Source organism: Zonotrichia leucophrys, chromosome 1 (assembly GCF_028769735.1).
Source record: "Zonotrichia leucophrys gambelii isolate GWCS_2022_RI chromosome 1, RI_Zleu_2.0, whole genome shotgun sequence".
Taxonomy (NCBI): Eukaryota; Metazoa; Chordata; class Aves; order Passeriformes; family Passerellidae; genus Zonotrichia; species Zonotrichia leucophrys.
In genome coordinates, this window is record NC_088169.1 from 56,652,347 (window position 1) to 56,679,345 (window position 26,999).

The window sequence follows — 26,999 nt, forward strand, 5'->3', positions numbered from 1 at the left end:
AAGTGAAACATTCATGTTAATAATGGAGTGCAGCAGAACATGGGTCTGCTATGCAACAAGGACCTTGAGCTAATAACACATCTGTAAAGTGGTTATGAGATCAGAATGACAAGAAAATGGACACATTTCCATTCCACTGAAAATCTAGAAACTGGAAGGCTAAAATCAACTTGCAGACGTGAAGCTTGGTAAAAGTAGTTTTAAGGGTAAAAAATAAGAAAAAAACACCACAGATAAAACACCACCTAAATAAGTTCAGATATTATGAGACCTTGGAGACCAGAGACAAAAAAACAAGGTGTAGCACTTGTAAACCTGTAGATCTAGTAAACAAGATCCCAAATGGCTCTTACAATACAGAAGAAAAAACTATCATTATGATCATACTTCTCCCAACAATGGGTACAGAATTTTGACAGCAGACTGTACATTCCATACACATATGGAATTAAATAATTCAGCTTAGAATCCAGAAGAATATTGGAAGAGTAACCACACCACCAGCATAAAATCAAATAAGCAAATAACAACACAAAATTACATACTGGCACCATATTTGAACTGCTGGGTCCAATTCAGGTCTCCTCAGTACAAGAAACACATGTACCACTAGACAGGACTGGGTTTGTCATGAGTACTTTAAGATGATGGAGCTCCTGGAAGAGCAGAGAGAGCTGGGACTGCTCCGCCTGGCAAAGACTCTGGAGGCCCCTACATTTAAGAGGTGTATAAGTACCTCTTATGGGAAGAAAAGAAGACAGAGACAAGCCTTCTCAGTAACGCTCATGGACAGGACAAGACACAACAGGCATGAATTGAAATACAGAAAATTGCAATTAAACATAACAAATTCTTCACCATAAGGGAAGGTTGCGCAGAGAAGTTGTGGTCTCCGTCCTTGGAGATGCCCAAAACCCGGTGGGACATGGCTCTGAGCAAACTATGTCAGTCTGCTTTGAGCTGGCCAGTTGGACTAGGTACTCTTCAGGGGTGCTTCACTAACTCAGCCATCCTGTGATTCTGCAATCATCTGTGAATCTATGATTCTATGAAAAGGGGAAGTGTGTATACAATTTTTAACACTTATCTTTCTGTATGACTCCTTTTTTTATTTTTTAATAGTTACATTTGGACCAATAACAATTCACTGATGAAACTGTTTAGATGCTAATGAGTTTACATATAAGGTGTTTTTCTTTTCCCATAACAAGGTTTTGTGCATTTCCAAAGTGCAAATGTAATGTGGAGTGTAGTCAGTGACCGGGCATGTATTCACTAAGAGAGCTCATTTTGCCAGGGACTGTACTTAGCTCTTCTTCACTTCTACAGTGATTAAATCTTCTTTTTGAAGAGTTATGTTTTAGTTTGTTGAAGGTCTGTCCAGTCACATAGACGGTTCCAGCTCTAATACAATGTGACTAGCTAACAAAGAGTTTTTATGAAGTTTGCTACCCTTATTCACAACTAGGAGCAATTGTGGTAATTCTCAGGTTACAACAATAACTGGAGCATATTTTATTAGGTTTAGGTTGCATGTGCAGTAATCATAGCTACTTGGCAATTTTTTTTGTGTGGGAAGATTTTTTTTGTTTGTTTAAGGGTTTTTCCTCTCTTTGGATGTTTCCTGGCTTTTTTAAATAGACTTGAAACAGGTTTCCCCTTTATATTTTACAGGGTTTGGGTTTTGCTGACTTTCTCTATTCGCAGTAATAGTGGTAATAGTGCCCTGGTTTGGAAAACACAACTGTCCATTACTATGAAGCAGCTCTGAGCTGCTGATTGTTGCCTTTGGCTAGAAGGGTAGGTGATGCTGAAAGAGCTCATAGGATCCTCAATGAAAAAGTAAACACAGAAGAAAATGACAACTTGTAAGTGCCACAGAAAAAACAAAGAACTAACACATCAGGAAAAGTAAAAGAAACATTTCCAAAGCCTCAGAATGAGAGACACTTTTAATTAAAACTAATTTTAATTAAAACTATTTTAATTAAAACTACTATTTTATTAAAACTTATTAAAACTGTATTATTATGTCCTATAGTATATAAGTTGAAGTCCACCCTATTGCTTCTTGATATTTACACAAACCAGATGAATTTTGTAGCACAGAAGATATCAAAAGACTGCAATGAAAGATGGGAATCTCATAACAGATCTTAGATATGAAAACCTCTCTATGAAAAGCTCTTGCCAGCAGGTATTTTGTTGTGAACTACCATTAGCCTCAAAGTGAGCATCAAATATAATTTCTGTGTCATACTGAATGCTGTCATTCCCTTGCCAGAAAAAAATAAGAGACGAGGTCAATTAGGATGAAAAAAGAGGTGCAAATACTTATACATCTTGTAAACAAACAGTTTGGAATTGTTCTACTATTAAACACAACAGAACTGATCATAATTGGTAATTTCTGATTCAAAAGGTTATGTCATTATTTTGTCAGTCTTTGCTTCTATGCGTAATACCAAATTACACTTGCAAATAGGGAATTGTTTTTCTGCTAGAGAGCTTTTTATTTATTAATCTTTCATGCATGTATTTTAGATTAAAATTCATATTTTCTAGTTAGCAGCAGAATGTATATGCTTCTATGATATAATATGTAAGTGTACAAGACATAAAAGGGCTTTTACAGGAAATGTGGTGCTGTGTAACAGCAATGATTCTAAACCCTGGTGCTTCAGTCAGCAACCAAATACTAAAATCTGAAAAAGGAGGAATTGCAATGTTTGCCTGGGGGGTAAGTGGGCCCACCATCTGGTTTTAAATACAGCAAGACAGTAAAATTGCTGTTTATATTATCATGAAAGCAAAAGCAGCTGCAGTGGAACCTAGTGGTAGGATATTTGAGACAGAGAGACTAACCTGCTTGTACAGTGTTGGAGTGTTGCTGAAGAGTCTTCTGAGGATAAAATCCAAGCTCATGCAGAAGCAATTTCTGACTCTGCCTGTCTCCCCCTGCATAAAGCCAAGCAATGCTCAAAGTTCTTGCTATCACTTCTGTCAAAGCCAAAAACATTGAAACTCATAATCAATGATTGCATTTAGTGAAATGTTACATGGGCCCAGCCAGTCACAGCAATAGGCAAAGACACCACTTTTGGCTTCTTTCACTATTGGCATTTTTGTCACATCTCATCAAAGGGGCCCAAGGTCTTTGCCCCTTCTGTCCTTCTGATACAGCTCTCATGCTGGGTGTCCATGATGAGTGCCATACTCTAATCAATCAATATCTGCTTCTCCTGCTTCTAGCTGAAGAATAGTGTATCACATCACCTGTCTTCCTGCTAATTAAAGGGGATCCTGCTTGTGACATTTATACAACAGATTAAAAGATAATGTAGGAAGAAAAGGCTTTTGCTAGCTGGCAGCTTTGACTCAGCTCTTCACCACGGGAATTTTCTCTAATTCAACAATTTTACATACAACATAGCAAGAATAATTAAGCTGTAAGGGAGCAAAGAGTCAACTGACATGACAACCAGTGGATCACTTACTGAACAGGGAGCCTCTCTAAGAGCTGGCCAAATGGAAAGAGATCCAGTCCAGTGTCTTTTCTCCTGCATTTCTCTGTTAAGCCCCTGAATATTAAGCAACTTTTTTTATTGAGGCTATTCCCTATGGAAGTAAGCATCCAGGACTGCTCTCTGACGTCCAAGTAACTCATACAGAACTGCCCACATCATATATTGAATGTCTAAACCCTTGAAAATAAGATGATCTCAGCAAACAAGTATTTCAAATGCCCCTAGTCTTTTTGAATACTGGAAAGTGATACAGTATAAACAGTAGAGATTTCTGTGCATAGGAACATTCTTTCACTGGCACAGTTAATTATAATAAGAACTAGTGATTACTTTCAGAAGGTAGGAACCAACTGAACTGATTTGGTCTAACCAAGTCCCATGGAACAGAGCAGGAAAACTGTGTCCTAGACTGATTATGACTTCTATTTCATAAGGGATAAACTTCCTTCTTGCCAAAGATGGTAATCTGTGACATCATAAAGAATAAAAATTCTGAGGCTAGGGGAACTTAACTTTAGCATGCACTTTTCACTGTGAAAAGCAATGAACTCATATTTGCTGAGATGTCACTTTCATATACATAGCACAGAAACCCATCAGTTTCAACCTTTTCAAAATTTGCAAGAAATAAAATGACTTAAAAGAAAGATTCTCAGTTTTGCATCTAAATATGAAAAACCTCTGATTTCTTTAAAGACAGAGAAAATCAGCTGAAAAGTGAGCTTCAATTTTCTTTTCTGATGTAGTGAGACTGTACTGTAATGCTCAGTACACCACAGCTCCTACGTATGCCCATTGTGAACCAGACACTTTCAGACATATGGAATGAGTAAATCTGAGCTGAATATTTTTGAATCCTTCTTGCATGTCTTCTTCCCAAATGCTTTCTGAACATAAGGACTATCTCAAGATTAACTACTTTTTTCTCCCTTCCTAATCACTTTTACAGTCTTACTGAGCTCAACATGTCAAGAGAAAAATAGATGGGCTAAAAGGAACAATAAGAAATAAACCAAAAACCCTACAGATTTGTGAACTATCTACACTTTCTATAGATGTATAGAAGCCTATGGCTAAAGTGCCTGATATTTTTCCTGCTCTGGCACTGGCACGCCTTCTCATGTCCCCAGGGGTGTTTAGAATTCTCAAAGAGTTAGTAGATCTTCAAGGTCCACACTTAACAAGCTGTGCTGAAGGCTTTTGACATTGCAACTCATCAGATGATCAAAGTCTTTATTTGAAGCACTCTGAGAACTACTCATATAGTGACAGGTATTCAACAAATTCTTTCTGTGCCAAGTGTCCATTGTAACCACAGAACCCATGAAAAAAAAGGAGAGATACTCATCCCAGGGAAATTTTATGACCATACCTTGGTACAAGCCTCTAGCCCCACTTTAAAAGAGATTGAGGTCCCAGTTGAAGATGGGCACTTTTGGTAATCTCAGAAAAGGTTTTTTGTTTCTTGGAAATAAGAAAAATTATCTCTACCATCAGCATTTTTGTCTGTTCTTTCCTGTGTTTAATTTGTAACCATCTCATTGGTAAAAAGTAAGGCTCCCATACTTGTGTATCTAATTCCTGAGAACTCCTCAGGCAGGGATGCAATGTACCTAAAAGCCAGGTTTTTCTACCACACATTCCTCTGGGAATCTTAGCCCTAATGTCTGCTGCTGCCCGTTTCCTGACACGTCTTTTGGAGATTCTCTGGATGTCAGCAGAACTTGTCCTTAGACAGCCTGGCAAAGCACCAGAGAGAATCTCTGTCTTGTGCCTCTCTTCAAGTTCACAGTATCGAGTTCATGACAAGTCATCCCAGAATTAAAACCAATTATCCTTATTGCACAATATTTATTACAGTGGGAAAACAAACATGTAAATGCCAAAAAATTTCCAGTAGAGCAGAGTACAAGTCATGACCTGTTTCAGTTTGGGAGCACACTTGAACTGTCTATTTTCGGTGCATAAATTGCAAATCTCTGATGCAGTACTGACTGATATAATCATGCAGATTTTGTAGCACTCTCTAATATTTCAGGCACAGCTGAGCTTTACTGAATTTTCTCAAGTATTCAAAAAATTACTGAAAGCCTGAATGAATGCAAAGTAGCACAAGCATTCCCCATCAGATGGTTACCAACAGTGTGACAGATATATTAAGCAGAGATAATTACTGCTTGAAATCCAAGAGACAGGATTTTTTTGGTGCATATGTTTGCTCATGCAATGATTACCATGTATAAGAACAAGTATACAAGGCAATAACAGATTTCTTCCCTTTGGGAATGTTTGTGAGTCATATTACAATAAAAAATGAGTTCTTTTTGCACATGTACATAAAAATGGCACTTATTATGTAAATTCAGTCTGCCCAGGCATTAACTTACCTCTGTTACTGAAAAACACTTCAGTGTAAGGCCCCCAGGTCCACAATGAGGGGGTGCAGTTGAATGACTTTCTATCACACTCACATAAAAATAAATTAATTAAGATGGAAGTGATCATGAATCAAGTCTATGAAGATATTGTTATCCACATAAACTGTCTTAATATAGCCTAATTTATGCAGAAAGTCTATCTAATTACCACAGCGCATTGAGATTTCTGGGATGGCACAAACATTCAAAATGAAGCCGAGTGATTATCTAATTAATGTTTAATTGTAACTACCAGTTGCTGTCCATCATTGTCAAGTCTCTGGGTGCATATGCTTCCTTTTTTCTTGTCCAAACATGAAAGTTCGAAAGACTTACAAAAGGGTTTGGGATTTTTGGAGGGGTTTTTTTGGTTTGTTTTTTTAAGAACATAATGAAGGCAAGCTCAGAGAAAAAGAAAAACCTTCTTTGTTCTGCTAATCCACAATTTAGGGATGTCCCAGATACTCATCTTCGACTTGTCTTTGGAGTAGAGCTGTGCTTTCAAATTTTCAAATTCCTCTCTCACAGCATTATTTTGTTCCTTTGCTAAGAATTTCAAAATAAATTTTAACCTTTTCTATTTATTTTTAAAATGTGATGTACTTGTTTACCCTAATTAGAACAACTTTGCACTGTAAAACACATGAAACATGAAGCTATTGTTTCATAACAAACCAAACATTATGAAACAGTAACTTAAATAACTTGGTAGAATCATTTAGAAATATATATATGTATATATAATTTCATCAATTTTTTTTAAATTGCTGGGTCTTATTTTAATTATTATCAAATATTTTATAAAGGAGAATGTGAAAGCAATTTTGGTTTAATATGTTATAAAATAAATATAGTCTGATTTTATTTAATTAATTTACTCACTGTGGTTAATAACATCAGCAGCTGAGCCACAACTCTTGAGACAAGTGGTGAAAAAGAAACTCATGAGACAAAAGTAGAATTCAAGGTTCTATTCCTGGCAAGATCTTGGCTGGTTAATATTAATTCTTCCCAGGTGTGCAAAGACTGATTTGTTATAAATGTCTGGATACAGCTGAGCTGTGGAAGAGCACTCTGAGGCTTGTACTTGAGGACAATTCAAAAACTGCATTTTCCTCCAACCTAGTCAGGCAGATAAGAAACGCTCTACACAGATTTGCAGTTAGCACCAAACTGAGGACATGGTAGGTCACCACCTCATTGTAAAACAATGCCAAGAATGCACTTCAGTTGAAAGAGGTAGAGGCTTAATCCACTCCTCCTTGATAATGTTCATACCCATTGCTCCATTCCACCAGAAGCAAAGCCCAACACATAAGACCATGAGCTATTCTGAATTAGAGTATTTTCCACACCCCTCTCATTTTGTCCCGCTCAGGTACAGCTGTTGGCTGATTTCTGGGGTGTCTACCCAAAGGGATCTCATGCTCACACAAGTTGCTGCATAGTCAGATCAAAAGTCCATCTAACACAGAAGTCTGCTTGCCATGCTAGCCATGAACTGATATTCTGAGAAAAGTAACACAACAGGTGCGTAAGGCTTTTCTTTAACACTTTCCTCACTCCAACTACTTTTGACATAATAAAATTAATGTAGACATTTACCACCTTATAGATCATAGTCGAGGCCATCACTTTTGTGACTGTAGATTTCTTAAAGAAAAAACATACATCATTTAAAAAAATATACCCTACAGAGCTAAGCCATTAAATCACTAGAAAAAAAAAATCCTAAGGGTTCAGTGAGCCACTCTAGAATACATACATTCTGATATGTTCATGTCCGTGCTGCAGTGCAAAATGAGTGATGAATGGGAGCAAGCAGTAATTATTCCTCTCAATGAAGGAGTAGCTTGAAGTACATTACTAATTACTGAAACATCTAATATTTTACCTACATCTGGTAAATTATGAGCAAGGTAAATTACTAGGATGTCTCCTCTATAATCAAGAAGAATATTTGGTGACAGTGTTTATTATTATCAAAACCATCTTCACTGAGCAACTGCACTAGTGACAAATTATATTTATATTGGTATTGATCACACTTATTATTAACCATGACAACAGTAATATTATTAGTATTTATCACAGCTATTGTTATGCATTTACATGGTACTTGATAAACACATGCTTAAATACCTTAAACAAGTTTTTTTCTCCTTTAATAAATTCAATAATATTCAACATAATCTGTTCGATAGCTACCCTAAAGAACTCCCAATCAGATTAAGCAAGAGAAAAACCAAATACAAATACAGAGTGGTAATTTAGGTAACAGATTATCTGAGGAACTACTGGGGAGAATGGAAAATTAGGAAGAATGCCTGAAAGAATTTTGAGATTTAATAAAGAACTGGAAGAAAAGAAAAAAGCTCAAAAATAAAAAAAAAAAAAAACACAACAATAAGAACTATAGATGAAAGATAATAGAGAATTATAGGAGCAACACAAACAAAACAGGAAGAAAAGAAGAGAAAAGAGAGTTAGTAGGGATATGAAGGTGATAATTTGCCATTTCAGCTAGCCTGAAGTGTAAGCACTTGGCGCTCACAAATGGTGGGTAGTTTTAGTTCATTCATTCATGCATTCCCTGGTGCACTCCATATAGGCTGAACACACAGACATACAAGATGTGGACCTGCAGCAACTTGTAATTGCTGATTATCTGTCCTGTATCTTGCATGTATGTCTGACCTTTCAGATGCTTAGGACGACCCTTCATGCTGCTGAAAGCCCTGCATGACAGAGCACAAACTGTGTGGCCATACCCACCAGGTAATCAATTCAGTAAGATGTGGCTAAGATACCACCTATCAATTTCTCCACTGTGGACAGGTTAAATGGCTTATATAACCAAAGAACAAACATAGCATTTGTTCCAATAAAACATTTGTTTTCCTCAGTTCAGCACAAGTTTTAGAATATAATTCTTCTGCAATTTTATATTCCCACTCTAAAGAATTACAAAACCATAAAGTGTACTATATTGGAAGGGATTTCTTTGAGGCATGCTCAAAGCAAGGCAAATTAAGCAGGTGGCTAAGAGCCATAGTCAGTGAGGATCTGAGTATCTCCATAGATGGAGAATTCACAACCTCTCTGCACAGCCTGCTCCAGTATTTGACCATTCTCACAATAAGAAATTTTCCTTCTCTCTAATAATATTTTTCAGCATTCCAGCTTGTGCGCATTGCCTCTACTGTACATCTCTGAGAAGAGCTTGCCCCATACTCTGTTCCCTGCTAAGAGGAAGTTATAGCCAACACCAAGGTCTCCATGACTTGTTCTTCTCAAGGCTGAATAGATTCAGCCCTCACAGTCCCTCCTTGTACTCCAAGTGCTCAAGTCCCCTCATTGGCTTGGAGACCTCAGTATGTCAATGTCTTTTCTGAACTGGAAAGCCAAAAACTGGAATGAAATATAGTTTTGTGAGTGTTGAATACACGGCGATAATCACTCGCCCTGACCTGCTGCCTGCACTCTTGTTCCCCAGCATGAGGTTTTCCTTCTTTGCTGCAAGGGCACAGTGCTGATTTCTCTTGAACTTCCTCCCCACTGGGATCCTCAAGTCTTTCTCTACAAAACAATTCTGTTCCCCAAATTCTCAGGTGCAGAACTGCACTTTCCTTAGAAAACAAATCACCCATACTCATCACAGAACTGGGTATTTCCAGGCAGTACTTCATAGAGCTTTGAATTGAAAACTACACAGTCATAAGCAGAGTTCATAAGCAGAAAAGAGATATTCCTAAAGTAAAATTTTAATGCTATTTAAAAAAATAATGGTGTTTTAAGCAAGTTTAAGGGAATATTTCAGCTTAATTTTAGTAGCACAGTTAGAAATTAAACATCAAAATTGATAAATGAGAACATTAGTTTACTATACACTGCCATCATTGCCAGACTTTCATATCCGTATGAATAAAATTCAAAAAAAGTGAAGAATTTAGATGCCTCCAAAACAATCTTGAGAGAAAAAAAAACCCCAAAACTCTCAAGCCTCTCTGAGTCATATCTCATTTGCTCACAAGACTCAAGATTCAGGTGTAATTTCTTGCAAATTCTTGAGTTGGAAGTGGCATCTAAATAACGCAGTAACACTAGCTTTCCAGTCTGGTTGTAGAAATATGGACGAGAAGGTATGAATTTAAATCAGTAGACCTCCATGGCACTGATGAAGGCATGATTTTATCCACACATATGGATATATCCATGGACATTAATGACTTTGTGCTATGTAGTCACTAGCATAACCTAGACCATGGGCTTTGGAAGAGAATGTTTAGGCAGCCAAACCTCATGTAAGGAGATACTCAATTTTAAGAAGTATAGAGAGACATGGAAAATACTTGAAGTGCAATATGCAGCTATAGAAGCATAGAATAGTTTTGATTGGAAGGGACATCTAAAGATCACCTAGATTAACACCCCTGCAATAGACAGGGACAACTTCAACAGGATCAGGTTGCTCAGAGCTCCATCCAACCTGGTCTTGAATGTTTTGAGGATGGGACATCTATCACATCTCTGGACAACTTGTTCCAGTGTCTCACTAACCTCACCCTAAAAGTACTGATTCCTTATTTCTGGTCTGAATCTACTCTCTTTTCATTTAAAACTATTACCATTTGTCATATTGCTACAGACCATGATAAAAAGCTTGTCCCCACCTTTCTCATAAGCACCCTCCAAGTACTGAAAGGCTGCAAAATGGTCTTTCAAAGCCTTCTCCAGGCTGAACAACCCAACTGTCTTTGCCTGGTCCTATAGCAGAGGTGTTCCATCCTTCTGACCATTTTTGTGGCCCCTCTTTGGACTCATTCCAACAGGTTGATGTCCTTCCTGTGCTGGGGACCCCACAGCTGGATGCAGTGCTCCAGGTTGTGTCTCCACAGAGTACAGAAGAGTGCCAGAATCACCTCCCTTGATCTGCTGGCCATGCTTCTTTCTATGCAGGCCAGGATTTGATCGGCTTTTTGGATTGCAGAAACACATTGCCAGCTCATGCCCAGTTTTTCATCCACCAGTATCACCAAGTCCTCAACAGGGCTCCTCTCAGTCCATTTATCCCTCAGCCTGCACTGATACCAGTGTTTGACTGACCCAGGGACAAGACTTCTCAAGCTTTTCCAGGCCCCAGTCAGATCCCAGGTTCTATATGTGGGTGAATACGTGAAAAAATACAAATGCAAGCTCAGAAATTTTAGAAGCCAAATACTCATTTCAGAAGATACTCTGAATTCTACAAGCTGTAAGGTTTTATATATTTCTAAGGCCATCCAGCCCTGAAACTATAAAGATCAATAGATCTTGACTGAGTTATAAATTCACAAAGGTTGTGCACTTATGAGCCATGCAGTTCTTCTGTGAGGAGTTAGCATGAGCTATTGCAAGTCCTGAACCAACAGTATAGTGGAAATAACAATAAATGTCCTCCCAGCACAAATTTTTTCCTTTCTCATTGATGTGCATTTATTGTAAGAACTTTTGAAGGTCTCCAGCTGGGAACTAATATTGTTCCCCTTATGCCAATCAATTCCCTATAGTATATCTACACTATTCAAAATTTTAACTCTAACACACAATTTTGGCTAAACTGTGACAGTGTCATAGCTGACCATTCCAAATAGTCAGAGAAAAGCATATGAATTCCTTTGTCAAGGAATAACAGTTCCTAGAGTGATACATATGTATCACAAAAAGGGCAAAAGCATGGTGTAGTTTTTATACCTTCCAAGCATCCAAATGCTAAACTGGCTATAACACCTTTTGGCCCAGCATGAGTGAGACATTATTTACTAAGCCAACAACAGATAAAAGCACATGCCCATGTTCTCAGTTCCAAGCCTGACCATGAGTAAAAATGTGGAAGGCACAGTCATTCATCCACCTACTAAGATTAAATCACTGGATGAAATATCACTGTTATTTATTTATATGGTGCCTTAGCTTTTATTACAGCCAGTGAACAGAGAGTTCTCAGAGCTCAGTCTAAAGAAGACCTGTTCATCTCCCCAGATGAAGAGCTGCTTCGGCTGCACTACCTGTATTAATTAGATCCCCCTTAACTGTATAATTTGTAGCTCACATATAGATATCTGCCCTGCAGAGACCTTATAGTCAGGAGTCTGAACCTGGAACTGAAACCTAAGTTTTTTCTTCTCTCATTATTTTTTTCAAAGAGCCAAACTACAATTTGTTAGCACTTTCCTATATAAAAATGTTACCATATGGAATCCAGTTGACATTTAAGCAATAGATTAGAGTTGGATTCACCTCAATTTTAAGTTTATGCTACTTAGATGTCAACAGATGAGAGATTCACTGTAAGGTCTCTTAGTACTCTTATATCACCATTCCCTTGATCTGTTTTAGAGAACCATTTTAGGATGAGAAAAATTATATTTATTTCTTTACATTATTTGTAAGAGACTTTAGGATAAATAGCTCAAACCTGGCCAGCTATAGCCCGTCAATCACAAACATCAAATGGCACAGACACACTGCAAACATTTCCTCTGTTCTCTGAGAAGAAATGAAGCTTGGAGAGCAATGTCATGAAATAAACTTATGCCTTCAATTTACAGCCTGCAAAAGAGCTAATTGTAGTGTCATTGTCTGGTTCCTAGCTGACCATAGCTAACCTGCAGCTTCCTGAGGATTTAACTTAGGAGAGAAAGTGGGATCAAGTCTGGATTTTCCTACTAGTGTTTAAGCATAAGCCAAAGGGAGCAGAACTGTGAAATATTGAATAAGATATGGTTACATATATTTTGTGGCCTTGACAAGAGCTTTCACACACAGTCCTTTAGTTCAGTAGCCAAGCAATTTGAAGCTAAAGCCCTTAATTTTCAAGTATTGGAGCACAAATCTAACTAGGAAAGGGGAATACTCTCCCGCATGAGGGGAAAAAAAAGCTAGAAAAAGAGCACAGCAAACTCACAGTCAACAGCTCTTATGCAGGCAACTCAGCACCTTGGAGCTGCTGAGGAGGCTGACAAAAGCTTTCTCCAAAGTGTCCTTTGTGAGAGCTGTCACCTTCCTGTTGTCAGCCCTAAGCATCGTGTAACCGTGTGTGCTACTCCTGGTGGGGGGGAAATGTGCCAACAGAAAACATCATTGCTTCCAAGTCTCACAGCTGCTTTGTTTCAGAAAATCACAGAGGAAAAGGTCTCCTTGAAAACTACAGTGTAGAGAGAAACGTAAGTGTCAGGCAGGCATAGCTGCATCAGGGAGAGGCCAGAAAGATAAAGTCTGGAAAGCAGAGCAGGGACTTGCCCAGAAGCGCAGAAACTGCCGGACCCCACGTTTGGCTGTGCCTGCATTGCAGTGGGCACTGCCGATAACGGGCATCAAAGACAAACTCCACAGCATCCCGACTCTGTTCCTGGGCCAAGTCCCAAACGTGGATCACAGCAGAGCCTGGAGGCAAGTTTGGCAACAAGCTGAAAATGATCCCAACAGGCTGCCACCAGCTGAGTACTGCCAGCCTGTACGACATACCTGCTACTTTTTCTCCATCTTTGATGTGCACCTTATGGGGTTTTGTAGGGAAGCAAAACGGAGGAAGCATGACAGAAAAGCCATTACAATTAACAATGCATGGTGGACAGTCATGGCTCCAAATGCACATTTAATGCTTTTTAAAAAGTGCAGCAAGATAAGTGGATTCCCACTACATATGTGATCAAGTTGTATTTTGTCATGTTTATCTCTGTCTTTTATGTCTTTGATTCTTGTTACAGGGTGAGCCTGTCCAACAATGTTTTTAAACACTTAATGCATAGTGAGAGGCAGGAAAAAAATTTGGGCTAGGGATAGATATTTGGGAAGAGAATGTGAAGATCTGTGAATAAGCGTTACTTTTCAACCCACATTTTACGCCTCCCCTTCAGCTGTTGAGTTGCTTGTTGTTTAACAAAACAGTAACACTTCTGGGACCTGAAATGGTGTCAATGGGCATAGATTAGTAAAAAATATAACATTTGATAAAGAAAAATAAAAATAACTACCCTTGATATTCTACTCTGAAACTTACTCCATACACACTTTATCCTCTTCCTGCTTTGACCTTTTGTTTTTGAACAAAAGCAAGAAATTAGATCTGAAAGATTCCTAGGCCATTGTCTTATAAATATGCGGTCTCCTCAGTAAATACTGTTAGATATATTATGCTACGGGTTTGACTTTTGTTCAGGAATGACCCAGTCTTTAACCACTACTTTATTATTTACTCCATTCTGGAAAAATAATAAATAACTGCTTTTGCAAGAGAATCAAAGCAATCACCCATGGTTGAGACAACTTCCTTTGAAATATGTTTAAATTTAAATTTGAAATTTTTTTACAATATTGTCACATGCATTAGTAGGAGCACATTTCTTAGGTCTGATATGTTAGATTAATAAGGTATTTCCCAATGTTTTCAAGGAGAAATTAATCTCCTTTTTATTTTACCTGAGCAAACTATTCAGTCGTAATTCCCTTGTATATTTCCACTCTACTCTGTATTTAGTTATCTCTTTGAACTCAGGTATTAGTGTCAGAAAAGTATAGCTCAAAGTGACCATACCTCTCAAGTGGAAGACATGTAATATTGTTCATTAATGTAAGAGGACTATCTGCTCAGTTTTAGATTATTAAAGTAGAAAAAGGATTGCCTAACACCAGCCTTCTTTTTTAATAACTTGAGATAATAGTCACATAATTTGAAGATAAAGTGGATCACTCTCTTTTGTCAGTATAAATCACTGTGACATACATTTTTCCAATAGAAAAATTATGCACAAAAAGATCCTTGCCATTGATTTCCGGAAAATCTAGTTCAAATTCCTGGAGCCTTTTTTCTTTGTAGTTTTTACCACCTTGATTGGTACAGAATAATATCTCTCAAGAGTACCCTGTATGTACTATTTGGCCCTGTAACTCCTACAGGGGGTTTAAAAGTATACTGCAATTAGCAGATGAAATTCTGTCTTAATAAATGCAAAATTATGCCTATGGGGGAAAATCAATCTTAAAATGCATGAAGTGTGATGAGTTCTGAACTAGTTAATCACCACTGAGGAAAAAGTCTCTACACTACAATGGATAATCTAAGAAAATTACCCATAGTTATCAGACAGGAAAGCAAAACGATAAAAAATATTAGGAAAGGAAGAGATAACACATCAGACAAATATGTTATTTCCCCATTCAATTCTGTGATGCACTTGCATCTTGCAAATAACATGTAGTTCTAGTTCTCACATCTCAGAAAGGAATATAGTATCTCTAGAAGATTCATAAAGAAAGCTGAAAATTTTGTCAGACAGTTGTGGTGGGTTGCCCTGGTGAGCAGCTAAGCACCCCCTAGGTCACTCACTCACCAACACCTCCAGTGGGATCAGGGAGAAAATCTGAGCAGCAAAAGCTGAGATAGAATAGACCAAGATGGTTTAATGGATGAAGCAAAGCTGCACACACAAAATAAGAAAGTAACCTACAAACCGGTGTTCAGCCACCTTCAGGAATGAGAATCTCTGCACACTTATGGTTACTTGAGAAAAACTCCATAGCTATGAACTCATTTTTCCCAAGCTTTATCAATGACCTTGATGCCATATTTATGGAACATCCCTTTGGTCAGCTGGGATCAGCTGTCCTGGCTGTGTCTCCTCCACAGTTTGTTGTGCACACCCAGCCCCCTCACTGCCAGGATGGGGTGAGAGGCAGAAAAGGCTCTGGCTGTGCAAGCACTGCTCAGTGCAGTCATCCCTGAATCATCTCTGTGTTATCAGCCCTGTTTGGATCACAAATTCACAGCACCATACATGATGCTGTGGGAAAAAATTATCACTAGCTCTGTCATATCCAATAAAAAAAGGTCCAGTATAAGAAATGATCGAATAAACTAGATCATCAAGTTTAATGATCAAGAAGTTAATTCAAAATAAATAAAAGAGGAGTGCTTTCATACAGTATGTATTTAACATATTGAATTAGTTGCCACAAGCTGCTGTGGGTTCCAAACTGCATCTGTTTACAAAGCAATTTAAGAATAATTAAAAAAAAAAAAGAATTAAAAAAGAAATGCAAGTCCAGTAGAAGTCAGCAAATGCAACTGCAACTTTTTCAGGTAAAGATTTCCCTATGCTTACACATCTGCACAGGCAAAGGGAGCATACAGGGAAAGAACTCCCACATAATCTACATATTCATATATTGTCACAAAGGTATCAATTTTTTAATTATTTAGATAAAAGACTCTTTCCACTTTTGCATGCTGAAGACTTCAGTTTCCTTTAAAATGTGAAAAAAGATTAATTTGTAAAAAGCATTGCAGAGATGTCCATTGCACTGAATTTTTAAAACAGATAAGGATGTTTTCTTTCTCACCTGCTTATCCCATTAGTCTGCAAACTGATCCAGAGACAAGAGAAAACACATTTATGCCATTCCATGTCTATCTCATTCTTCTTGGTCTCCCTCCCTTTCTCTGTGACATATCAGCTTGCGATCATTTTTATTTTCACATAGTTACCTGGAGCTAATAAGAATCATGCTCTTGCAAGAGCCCAGATGACAAAGGGCATTTGAGTTCCCTGTATAGAAGCACATGACATTGATGCAGTGGACTGCAAATAACATTGGAAAGTTCGAAGTGAATGAACTGAAAAATATCTTAAATTTCTTTCTGATCTGGTGATTTCAACAGCTACATGTAACTGGGAAAACACAAACAATAAAGGTCTTAGTCTTACAGAAGTCAATGCTAATTAATTCATGGAAGTCCTATGACCTATATTAACCAGGACATCAAACAGTGACTTCTGACCTTAAAATATTTGAAGTTCATGGCCATTTTTTATTTTTATAAATTAAATCGATGTGGTTGTTTTGTCTCACACTCGGTTTCATCATAGATCTGATTGCAGCTACAGTCCCTAAATATAGTTAATATATTCCCTTTTGAGTGAATTTTTAGCTGCCTGAAGTCCATCTATACCAACCTTGTTACTGATGGCACAGATTGAACCCTGGTTACTAGGACAAGTTTGCAAGCTGGCTCATAGCAAGGCTCTTTGTATAATGCAATCCCCCACAACAAACTACTCTTTCTTCCATACCCAGATTTCTACTGCTCAGTTTGCTGCTTGGAATCCATGACTGAATTAACATGTGTGCTGTGAAGAATATTGGCAGAGCTGAGTCTCTGAAGGAAAACAAGAAGCAAACCAACTTAACAAAGTAATATGCACCTACTGAAATCCCATTCCTACCCAAGCTAAGAAGGTCTTACTGATTTTAATAAAGGAAGTTAATCATCTGATTGCTAGGGATCATTTGAGAGATCTTAATAGTACTGACTTATGAACACAAGGTCATTGGTTTAAACACAGTCTTGAGTAATAATGACCAAAAAACACTGCATGTAAGTTATTTTTTTAAATCAGCATACTAACTGTGGTTACTAATCCTGTTCCATGCAAAGGACTGGCCATATCCTATAAAGAAACATTATAAAGCACATCTATTAGACTCAGCATACACATCAAGAAATTAATAACTTGATTCAGCTGTCTCCCCTCTCCAGATTAGGCAAAAAAGATGTTATTCTTAGGAGACCCCATTTTCAATGCTGCACTCACCTCTGGATCCTCAGAAAAGGAAGGACATCGACCTTTTGGAATGAGTCCAGAGGAGGGGCACCAAGATGAACAGAGGGATGGAGCCGGTCTCCTCCAGGAGATGACAGGATGACAAAGTTGGATCGAGAAGAGAAGGCTCTGGTGAGAGGTTAGAGCAGACTCTCAGTACCTAAAAGGGAGAGCTTGACAGGGAATTTGGATGAGAGAATACTGTGACAGGAAAAGGAGGAACTGAAAGAGGGCATGTTTAGATTAGATATTAAGAGGAAATTTTTTACTGTGAGGATGGTGAGGCACTGGAACTGGTTGTGCAGAGAATTCATGGATGCCCCATCCATGGAAGTGTTCAAGGGCAGGCTGGATGGGGCTTTGAGCAACCTGAACTAGTGGAAGATGTACCCTGACCATGGCAGGGGCACTGGAACTAGATGACCTCATAGCTCTCTTTTAACCCCAACCATTCTAAGATTCTATGGTATTCTATAAAAACTCAGCTAACCATAATTGTTACTTTATCCTAGCTACAGAAAATATCCTTTTTTTACTCTTAAGACAGTGGTTTCCTAAAACATTAAATATATTTTAAAATAAATTGACATCAAGTGTTTTGAGGAGAACACAGCAATAATGCAAATATTATATTGGGTTTTTTTAGCTGCTCATATATTTCAATGTCTCACCTCTATTTAATTCTTAATTAGGTCAATGTAAAGTAAATCTTACAGAATTTATTCACTCTACCTGATAATTTCCAGTTAATATTAATGCTTTGGCATATAGAACCACAGAAATAAAGGCCAAAAGGGACCTGTTATGTCATTTAAACTGAGTGTCTGCATATGAATGGTGGTTATATTTCATCTGGTTCTTTTCAAAACTGAACAAAAAGTTTGCATATGAATACAGCATATCTTCTTGAAAAGTCTTAATCTGAGGCAATGAAAATGTAGTTTATGATGTTTCTCTCTGCCCTGTAGCTGGCAATCCTGACCATCGGATTGTTGCTATGGCCTTCAACACAGGGTTATCATCCTTTGCACAGCTATAGTGCAACATGTGGAAAGTGCGTATAGCCTCCCATGTGACAGGTAGAAACAGCTGATTTGATCCCCTCAGGTAATACAGACAAATAAGTCTCTTGTTCTCTTGAGATTTGTTATCTTTATATATGTTTGTTAGTGAATCAGAATGCTACTGTTTCTGCCACTCCAAAGAGGCGGACTTTAAAATAAAGATTATAAGATTGTGTTATCTTCATTCACTTGTGGCTCTTCTGTAGACAAAGCTATGTTCTTGCATGGTTATTGGGACATGCAGGAGGTGGCATCAGGGGATTGTCCCTGTGCTTGGTGTTTAGTGGCTCTCTCAGGAAAGCTTTCCCATTAGAAAGCTGACTTTAGGCTACAATTTGTTCAAGGTGCTGACTGCGTGGACTTTTTTCCAAAGTGCTTCAGAGAGTGCACAGGGAGGCATGTTAATGTGGGATGTGGGACTCTGGAGGATCATGCCCATAACACTTAGACATTCCACAGGTAAATTTGAAGGCCCACAAACCTGTCCCGGATCTTGCACAGTGAGCCTTTGCTGTTCTTCACTTTTGTGAAATAGGACACACACATTTAAAACTATTTTTGAACTAGGAAAAATTCAGACCTGAAGGTATTTGGTGTCATCCTGACAAGTCAGTGCCTACACTAACATTTTCTCTTCCAATCCTTTCAAGTAAAATTAGCTCATTCAGCAAAAGTTCAGTTTTGACAGTACAACTGTTTGTATAATGGAAGTTTCTGCTGTCAAGCAAAGATCACATCCTTGATGATGATCACTATGCTGGCAGATGCTGCTATAACAGACAGAATAAATTGCATACACTGTGAAGTGCTTTGACAAGCGTAAATAGTCTGGGCCTAAATGTCTGTATTGCAATTGAAAGAGTACTTGGGCTTGAAAAGCATTTAAACATTTTCAATAATATTACCTGGTATCTCATGACAAAGTGTTTTGGTTTAACTCCAACTGCCAACTAAGCACCACACAACTGTTCACCTACTCCTCATACATCAAAATGAGAGAGAAAATGAGAAAAGCAAAAGTGAGAAAACTTACAGGTTAAGATAAAGGCAGTTCAATAGGTAAAGCAAAGCTTTTGCTTTTCGCACAAGCAAAACAAGGAATTCATTCACCACTTCCCATGGACAGGGAGAGGTGTTCAGCCATCCCCCGGAAAGCAGGGCTCCATCATGTGTAACAGTGATTTGGGAAGACAAATGCCATCACTCCAAAGGTCTCCCCCTTCCTTCCTCTACCCCCAGCTCTATGTGCTAAACACGATGCCATAAGGGCTGGAATTTCCCTTTGGTCACTTGGGGTCAGCTGTCTTGGCCATGTCCTCTCCCACCTTCTTGTGCAGACCCAGCCTCCTCACTGCTGAGGTGGGGTTGCAAAGAGAAAAGGCCTTGAGGCTGCTCAGCAGTTACTAAAACATCACTCTGATATCAACATGGTTTTGGTCACAGACCCATAACAGCTCTGTGCCAGCTACTGCGAAGGCACTTCCCTCTATGCCAGCCAAAAACAGCACACAGATGAAACAGTGAAAAACTTCTTACATTAGATTTTCATTTAACTGACTTGTAAGAATATTTCAATTGATTTTTTTTTAATTGATTTTCAGTCTTATTTGAGCAGATACTCCTACCTGGGTAAAAAGCCAGGGTTTCATTTTTCTACTGCCCCGCAGCACTCGCTGATCCTGCTGGTGATTTATAGCTGTGCAAACTGTAAGTACAAAGGCAGTTGCAACACGTGCCTTTTTCACCTGTATCAACTACCATAAATAACAGTGCCAAAAGGTAAGTAATAAAGAATCCCAAGTGTCATGCCCTTCTTTACTGAATGGAAGAATAAACATCTTGAATGTCTTGAATGATCCCCTAAATTTGGGAACTCTTCCGTTCATTCTAATAACTCCAAAACTCCCTGGAGTTAAACACTATGAGTCTCACAGAATTTTGTAATTTCATGTAACACAGAAATTATTGACAGCTTTTCCCTCAATGAGGTTCTTGTCTTCTCTGGTTTTATTACCATTTGATCCTAGCTATTTAATGGACCTGGCATTTGTTACACATGGAGGAACAGACCTTTAAGGCAGCACTTGCTTTACTGATGCTACAAAAACAAAGGGAGGAAAGAATGTGACTTATCACACAGACCCAGCAGACAGTATAAACACAAGATCATCTGCCAACACATTCTCTTTACTTCTGGAAAAAGCTATAGGCAAGCATCTGGGAGACATTAAAGGATAAACACTTTATTAGTGCATAGTGCTATGTATATGTTCCGTGGCCTTACCACTTTATGGTGTTATCAAACAAAATGTCACAAGCAGAGCTAGTTTGGTACTTGGCCAAAAGAACCCCAAGGAGACCACAGCTACTGTGGCAAGTGATGTTAGCATTTCATAGCACGGCATTTTTCTTTGAGCAAGCAATTCAGTGTAATAAAAGGGGTGACTGCTTGCAAATTGTCATCCATATATGAGGCAAAAATTGGTTTCTGAGAACTTACTCAAAGTAAGAGGTTTAAATTAGCACCAGCTTTGCTAATTATTTTCTGCCTATGCAAATATTCACAACTTTTCAAGCAGACATCACTTTGTATCAGTTCTGATCAAGCTGTTCACGTGCAGTAGGACCAAATTAATAAAAATCATGTAAAAAATGAATGGTAATGCTCCTTGGTGAGCTGAATTCATTAAATGTTTTGCTGATGCATAGTGGAATCCTTTTCAAAATTAATAAAATACAGACTATTTAAGTGGCAGGATACCTTCAGCAAAATTTTGATCACATGAAGGACAAAAAAGCTGATAGGAAGTGCATTATCATATAGTGCTTCGATATTTTTGACAGATATAGTTCTTTAATAATTAAATTTGCTTCAATCAAAAACATTCTACTTCATCATATAGAAATTTTGGGGAACAGAAGTTGGCTTCACTGAAAAATGTCAACAGTTCTTTTTTTTTCCCCCAACTTGTATACTAAAACATACTGGTATAATGATACCAATCTTTTATATAGTTATTCAAGAACTATTCATCCAGTAGATGCAAGATCAAAGTTCAAGTTCTTTCCTTGGTTCTTGATGTCTGGGCCCACTGTTCATATAAATGCTTTTATTCTTACTTTTTGGAATATTCTGAAAGGGGTTGTGTCCCTTTCTCCCATGTAGGACATGAACCTGCATCAATGGTAATTACATGTAGCCAGGAGCCAATATCATCCTAACAGGGGAATTTCTAGTCTGAGAGCCACTTTTTTAAGAGATCTCACTTAACATTTTGCCATAGAAGTAAACAGAGAAACCTCCACAGGGCAATTAATTCCACCCATTAAGTAGGAAAGGGATGCTATTGATCCTAATAGACTTAACTGTGTATGATGGAAAAACAGGATACAGTTCACCTACATTTCATTGTCTAAACACATATATCAACAAATAAGCTAGGAATTGGGTTCCCAGTTATGTCAAAGGAAATCACAGCCAAGACAGAAAATGAACCTTAGTTTCATAATGAGCTAATTAAAGTAGACACTTATTTTACATTGTTTTAAAATACATCCCAAACATAATGACACAAGAGTTTAAAAAAATATGCTACCTGAAGTATGTTAACCTTTACATTTTAGTAAAAAAAGAGAAGAATCTTTGTTTGCTTCCAATCAGACTAATTCCTTCATTACAAAACTGAAAATCATTTATCAACCACTGTTCTTGACAATCATTTTTCTCCCAAGATCTCCCATTAACACATTATTTGCACCAATTCATTCAAAAGACTTTTGTGTTTCAGTTTCAAGATCTTCAACTTTGAATCTATTTGCAAAGGTAATTTCAGTGAAAATCTTGCAATTCTTTAACACTTCATTGCAAATTGCAATGGATTAATTTCTTACAATTGACTCAAAAGAAAAATGAAACCTTGCAATGAGGCTTTTTTTTAACTTTCATTTTATTCTAGAGATTGTAAGCACAGCCTAATCTGATGCAGTGCTTTATATGCTTAGTGGAAGTAAATGACAGCTTGTTATGATGGATTTGAGCTGCATTTGAATTTGGATTTTTTTATTAGTTTGTTCACTGACATGTTAGCAATAAAAAGATGAAAATAGAACTGTGAGATGAAAGCCTGACTTAATGCCATCTTTTCTACCAACTACTTAAAGGATAAATCAAAACATTCTTATTGGATGGTATTTCTTTATAACTATTAAATGAAATAAACAGTCTGTTTAAAAGCAATATGACAGAACAAACCTCAGCCATGATGAGCAACATGTTGATCTTACCGAGCACATTTCCCTTCATATTACTCGTGGTTCTATTAAAGACAGTAATAGCTGAGCCTGATGATATCTTTTAATGCCAGTGTTATCAAAAAGAATCCTTTAACACACTTTGATTATATGGTAGCTGAGCAGTCTGTGGGTAATAGCTTTAATGGTGCCTTTTGACAGTATTATGTAACCATCTCATTTGATCAGGACATATTCCCAAAGTAAAGCAATTTATAGAAAGACCTTTCCTCCTTGTTCCAGCTTGTTTACTTTAATTTATTCACAGTTGCCTTCTCAAATTGCATTGCTTCTGTCTTTAGGATGCTTTTCATTTTTGTTGATACTTAGTAAACATCTCAGCTCTTTTATTGTTTCTTTTACAGATGTTTCTTTTGACATCTTGCCACTTAGTACATTCAAAATTCTCTTTTCTGTGTCTTTTAATAGTTTACTTTCATTCTAATATTAAAATCCTTGTTGTTCGTACTCCATAGAATTTAGTTCTCCTCATGCATTGTTTTCTCTGTATTGTCCCAGCATAAGTGGTTGCTGTAGAGCTTAACTTGGTGTTTTATGTGATGACACACTAATTTATTGTTGCTTTTATGACTAGTTAACAAATCCTATTTCCTCTTCATCATAGATGAATGCAAATAGCTTGGCCTTAATGCTTGGAAAACAAAATCATTACAGGCTGGTAATTCAATTGCCCTGAAAAATTACTATTTTTTAAACTTTTTTTTTGGGAGTCAAAAAGTAAAAACAAACAAATCACCACAGATTAAGGCATTTGAATTCTGAATGCTTATATAACATTTTGCCTGGTTTTGTTCGTTTCTTTGCCACAGTTTAACTCAGAGGTTTGATTCTTTCCTACACTGGCTTGGACAATTCTTTTATCTTACCCATTCACTATAAAGGGCTTTCCAATTTGTCTTCCTAATTCTATCAAAGTTTTATTCAGAATGCGACCAAACGAGTTACCTAGGAAGTTTCAATACTATGGCAAAAAACACCCTGTTACTATAGCAGCTAATTAACCATGTTTAAAACTCTTGAAATTACAGTCAAAATTACAAGGTTTTGATTAAGTCAGTCAGAGAATCTTTGTGGCCTCAGTGAGATGACGACTTGATGAGCATTCAGAGGATCTGAGACCTGCTTCATGTTCTTTGTGAACAAAGAAGGGCAAGTAGGTGATGCAGCTGTTGGAGGCTGTTCTGGGCAAAATCATCATTAAATAGATGGAGTTTTCAATTCTTGCAGAAGGAGGGAGCTTATCAAAACTACCACCTTGAAGTTGCAGAGTAGACTTTGGCCTGTTTCAGAGCCTGAATGAGAGTCCTTTGGGAGGCAGTCCTGAATAGCCATGGGGCTCAAGAAGGCTGGATATTTTTCAAGAGGGAAATCTTAAAGACATGGCAGCAGGCTGTCCCCTTGTGCTGAACAATGAGCCAGAGGGGAAGACTGGTCTGGCTGACCAGAGAGCTTTGGCTGGAACTTAGGGGAAAAAACAGAGTGCATCACTTCTGTAAAAAGGGGCAGGCAACTATAGAGACCCAGAGAGATATTGTGAAGTTATGCAGGGAGAAAGCTAAACAGGAAAAAATCCAATTAAAACTTAATCTGACTACTGACAACAAAAATTGTTTCTCTAAATATATTAACAAACAAAAGTACTAGAAACAGTGTGACCAGCAGGACAAAGGCAGTGATTTTCCCTCTGTACTGGGCACTGATGGGATCACACTTTGAGTCCTGTGTCCAGTTCTGGGCTCCTCACTACAATTAGGATATTGAGATTCAGGAGCAAGTCCAACAAGGGCAAAACAGCTTTGAAGGATCTAGAGAGTCCTGTGAGGAGCAGCTGAGGGAGCTGGGGTTGTTTAGCCTCGAGAAAAGGAGATTCAGGGTGACATTCTCACTCTCTAAAGTTATCTGAAAGGACGCTGTAGCAATCTGAGGGTTAATCTGTTCTCCCAAGAAATAAGAGGTAAGGGTTGCACCAAAAGGGTTTTGATTGGATATTATGAAAAATTTCTCCACTAAAAGGGTTGTCAAGCATTGTAACAGACTGACCAGGGTAGTCACCATCCATGGAGATATTGAAAAGATGTGTACATGTGACACTTAGGGATACAGTTTAATGGAATACTAAGATTAACAGTTGGACGTGATAATCTTAAAGTTTCTTTCTAACCTAAATGCTTCTGTGACAATATGATTTAGGATGCAATTTGCTGCCTATTACTGCTACTGAATCAGTACCCCTATGCTTGACTGGAAGCTTTGGAGGTGATCTTGAATGCCCACAGTCTGCCACCTCCCATGGGCAGAGAATCCCCAGCTGTGAGAGACAGAAAGGCCATTTTGAAATAGTGGTGATGGGAACATAGAATCTAAGGCTTTTCTCCAGTGAAATAACTCATGAGGCAGATACATGCCAAAACATCACCTACTTCCTTTCCTAGCTGTTGTCATCCTATTGCAAAACTCCCATACCTTCTCAGTGATTTCTCATGGACAGCTCCTCACAGCTCTGGCTCCTTCTTTTTCACAGCACAACAAACTCCAGCTCTCCCCTCAACCAGCTAACCCACTCTTTTTGTAGCACTTGTGTCCTTATTGGACACAGCTGTGGCCTATTAAGGGCAGGCCTGTTCCTAATCTTTGGTGATGAGTACAGCTGCAGCTCCTCAGGTGTGAGACTACCTTCTGCAATATCTTTATTTTCTTACATTCTATCCCTCCACACCTAGCAAGACCAACACCACTTACTGTAAACTCATACCATTCTCCTGCAACTTACCTCACCCACAGAGCTTCTGTATGAAAACCTGCACAGTCATAATGCTCTGTGATGGCCTAAAAACCACTTTAAAAAGACTTATCTACCCTAGCGATGTTCAAGTTATTTGAGGCGGAGCACATAGTAAATGGACAACAGTGCTCAGATGTTGTCATGTTATCACAAAGGTTCCATACTGTTGCCTCCTTTTCACAAAAGTTTCATACCTTCTTGGTGTTTCTCATAGGCTGCTGCTGCTCCTCCTAACTCTCTTCTTCACAAAGCAGCCAACTGACTCCAGCTCCCTTCTCACCCAGCCATCCCACTCTTTTATAGCACTCTTCTCCTCATTGGTCTCAGCTGTGGCCTGGTAAAGTCAGGTCTGTTCCTCATCTTTGATAATTGGCCCAGCTGCAACTCCTTAGGGGTAAGATTACTTTCTACACTATCTTTATTTTCTTGTATTCTATCCCTCTACACTTGGACTGCCTAGACACCGAAAAAATATCCCTATTAAAGGGAGGCTACATAAAAAAAAGTCCTTTTATCCATGTCTTTCTGAGGATAGCACCCTATGGCAACAAAACTGGCCTTAAGCAACATAGGAACATCATTAATTTTCCTCACTAATTTCCCTTGGTATGAGTACAGCTTTAGCAAAATTTCTCTAGGTTGCCAACAAAAAAAAATCAAAAACAGTGTCATTGGTTTTTATAATATTTTTTCTTTTCCTTAAAAACCATAGACTTCTTTAATTTTACAAATGCTACACTACAGAAGAATTCATTATCTGCTGACTATTCTCTTCAACTGTTTGCAGAAAGATTTATCTCATCTAACCTTTACTGTCTAAAGAGTATAATCTCTTATAAGAGATTGTTTAAGCAATAGGGAAAAGACAGGTATATTCATACTATGATTCATCTCACAGACAAGAAGAACTGACATAAGCTCTGCCCATGTACTAGAGAAAAATCCTTATTTAGATAAATTCATGATTTACAAAAACCTTAAAACCTCACTGATCACATCATAGTTACACCATTGTCAACTATTTCTACAGAGCATAGATACTCACCAAGTACTTTTGTTTTACATTCCTACAAAAGAACCATTTCTGAGGGCCAAAAAAACAAATAACAAGTCCTCTAAAACCCCAATATTATGTTGCTGTAAGGGTGTAGAGGGAATATTTTCTTGCTGATAATCTTCTTAAACTTTCATGTAATAATGTCATTTATAATTGAAAATATATGACAAATGAGCCACTCATACCAAAATTTGTCAAT

General features: G+C 37.9%; 1 long non-coding RNA gene across 1 annotated transcript; it reads right to left on the reverse strand.

Moving 5' to 3' along the window:
• Positions 1 to 614: 614 nt before the first annotated feature.
• LOC135452877 (uncharacterized) lies at positions 615 to 26,002 on the reverse strand. Its single transcript, XR_010441725.1, has 4 exons — positions 25,938 to 26,002; positions 17,578 to 17,715; positions 2,866 to 2,958; positions 615 to 738 (listed from the first exon to the last, which is right to left on the reverse strand). It is a non-coding gene; the product is annotated as an uncharacterized LOC135452877 (long non-coding RNA).
• Between the last annotated feature and the right edge of the window lie 997 nt (positions 26,003 to 26,999).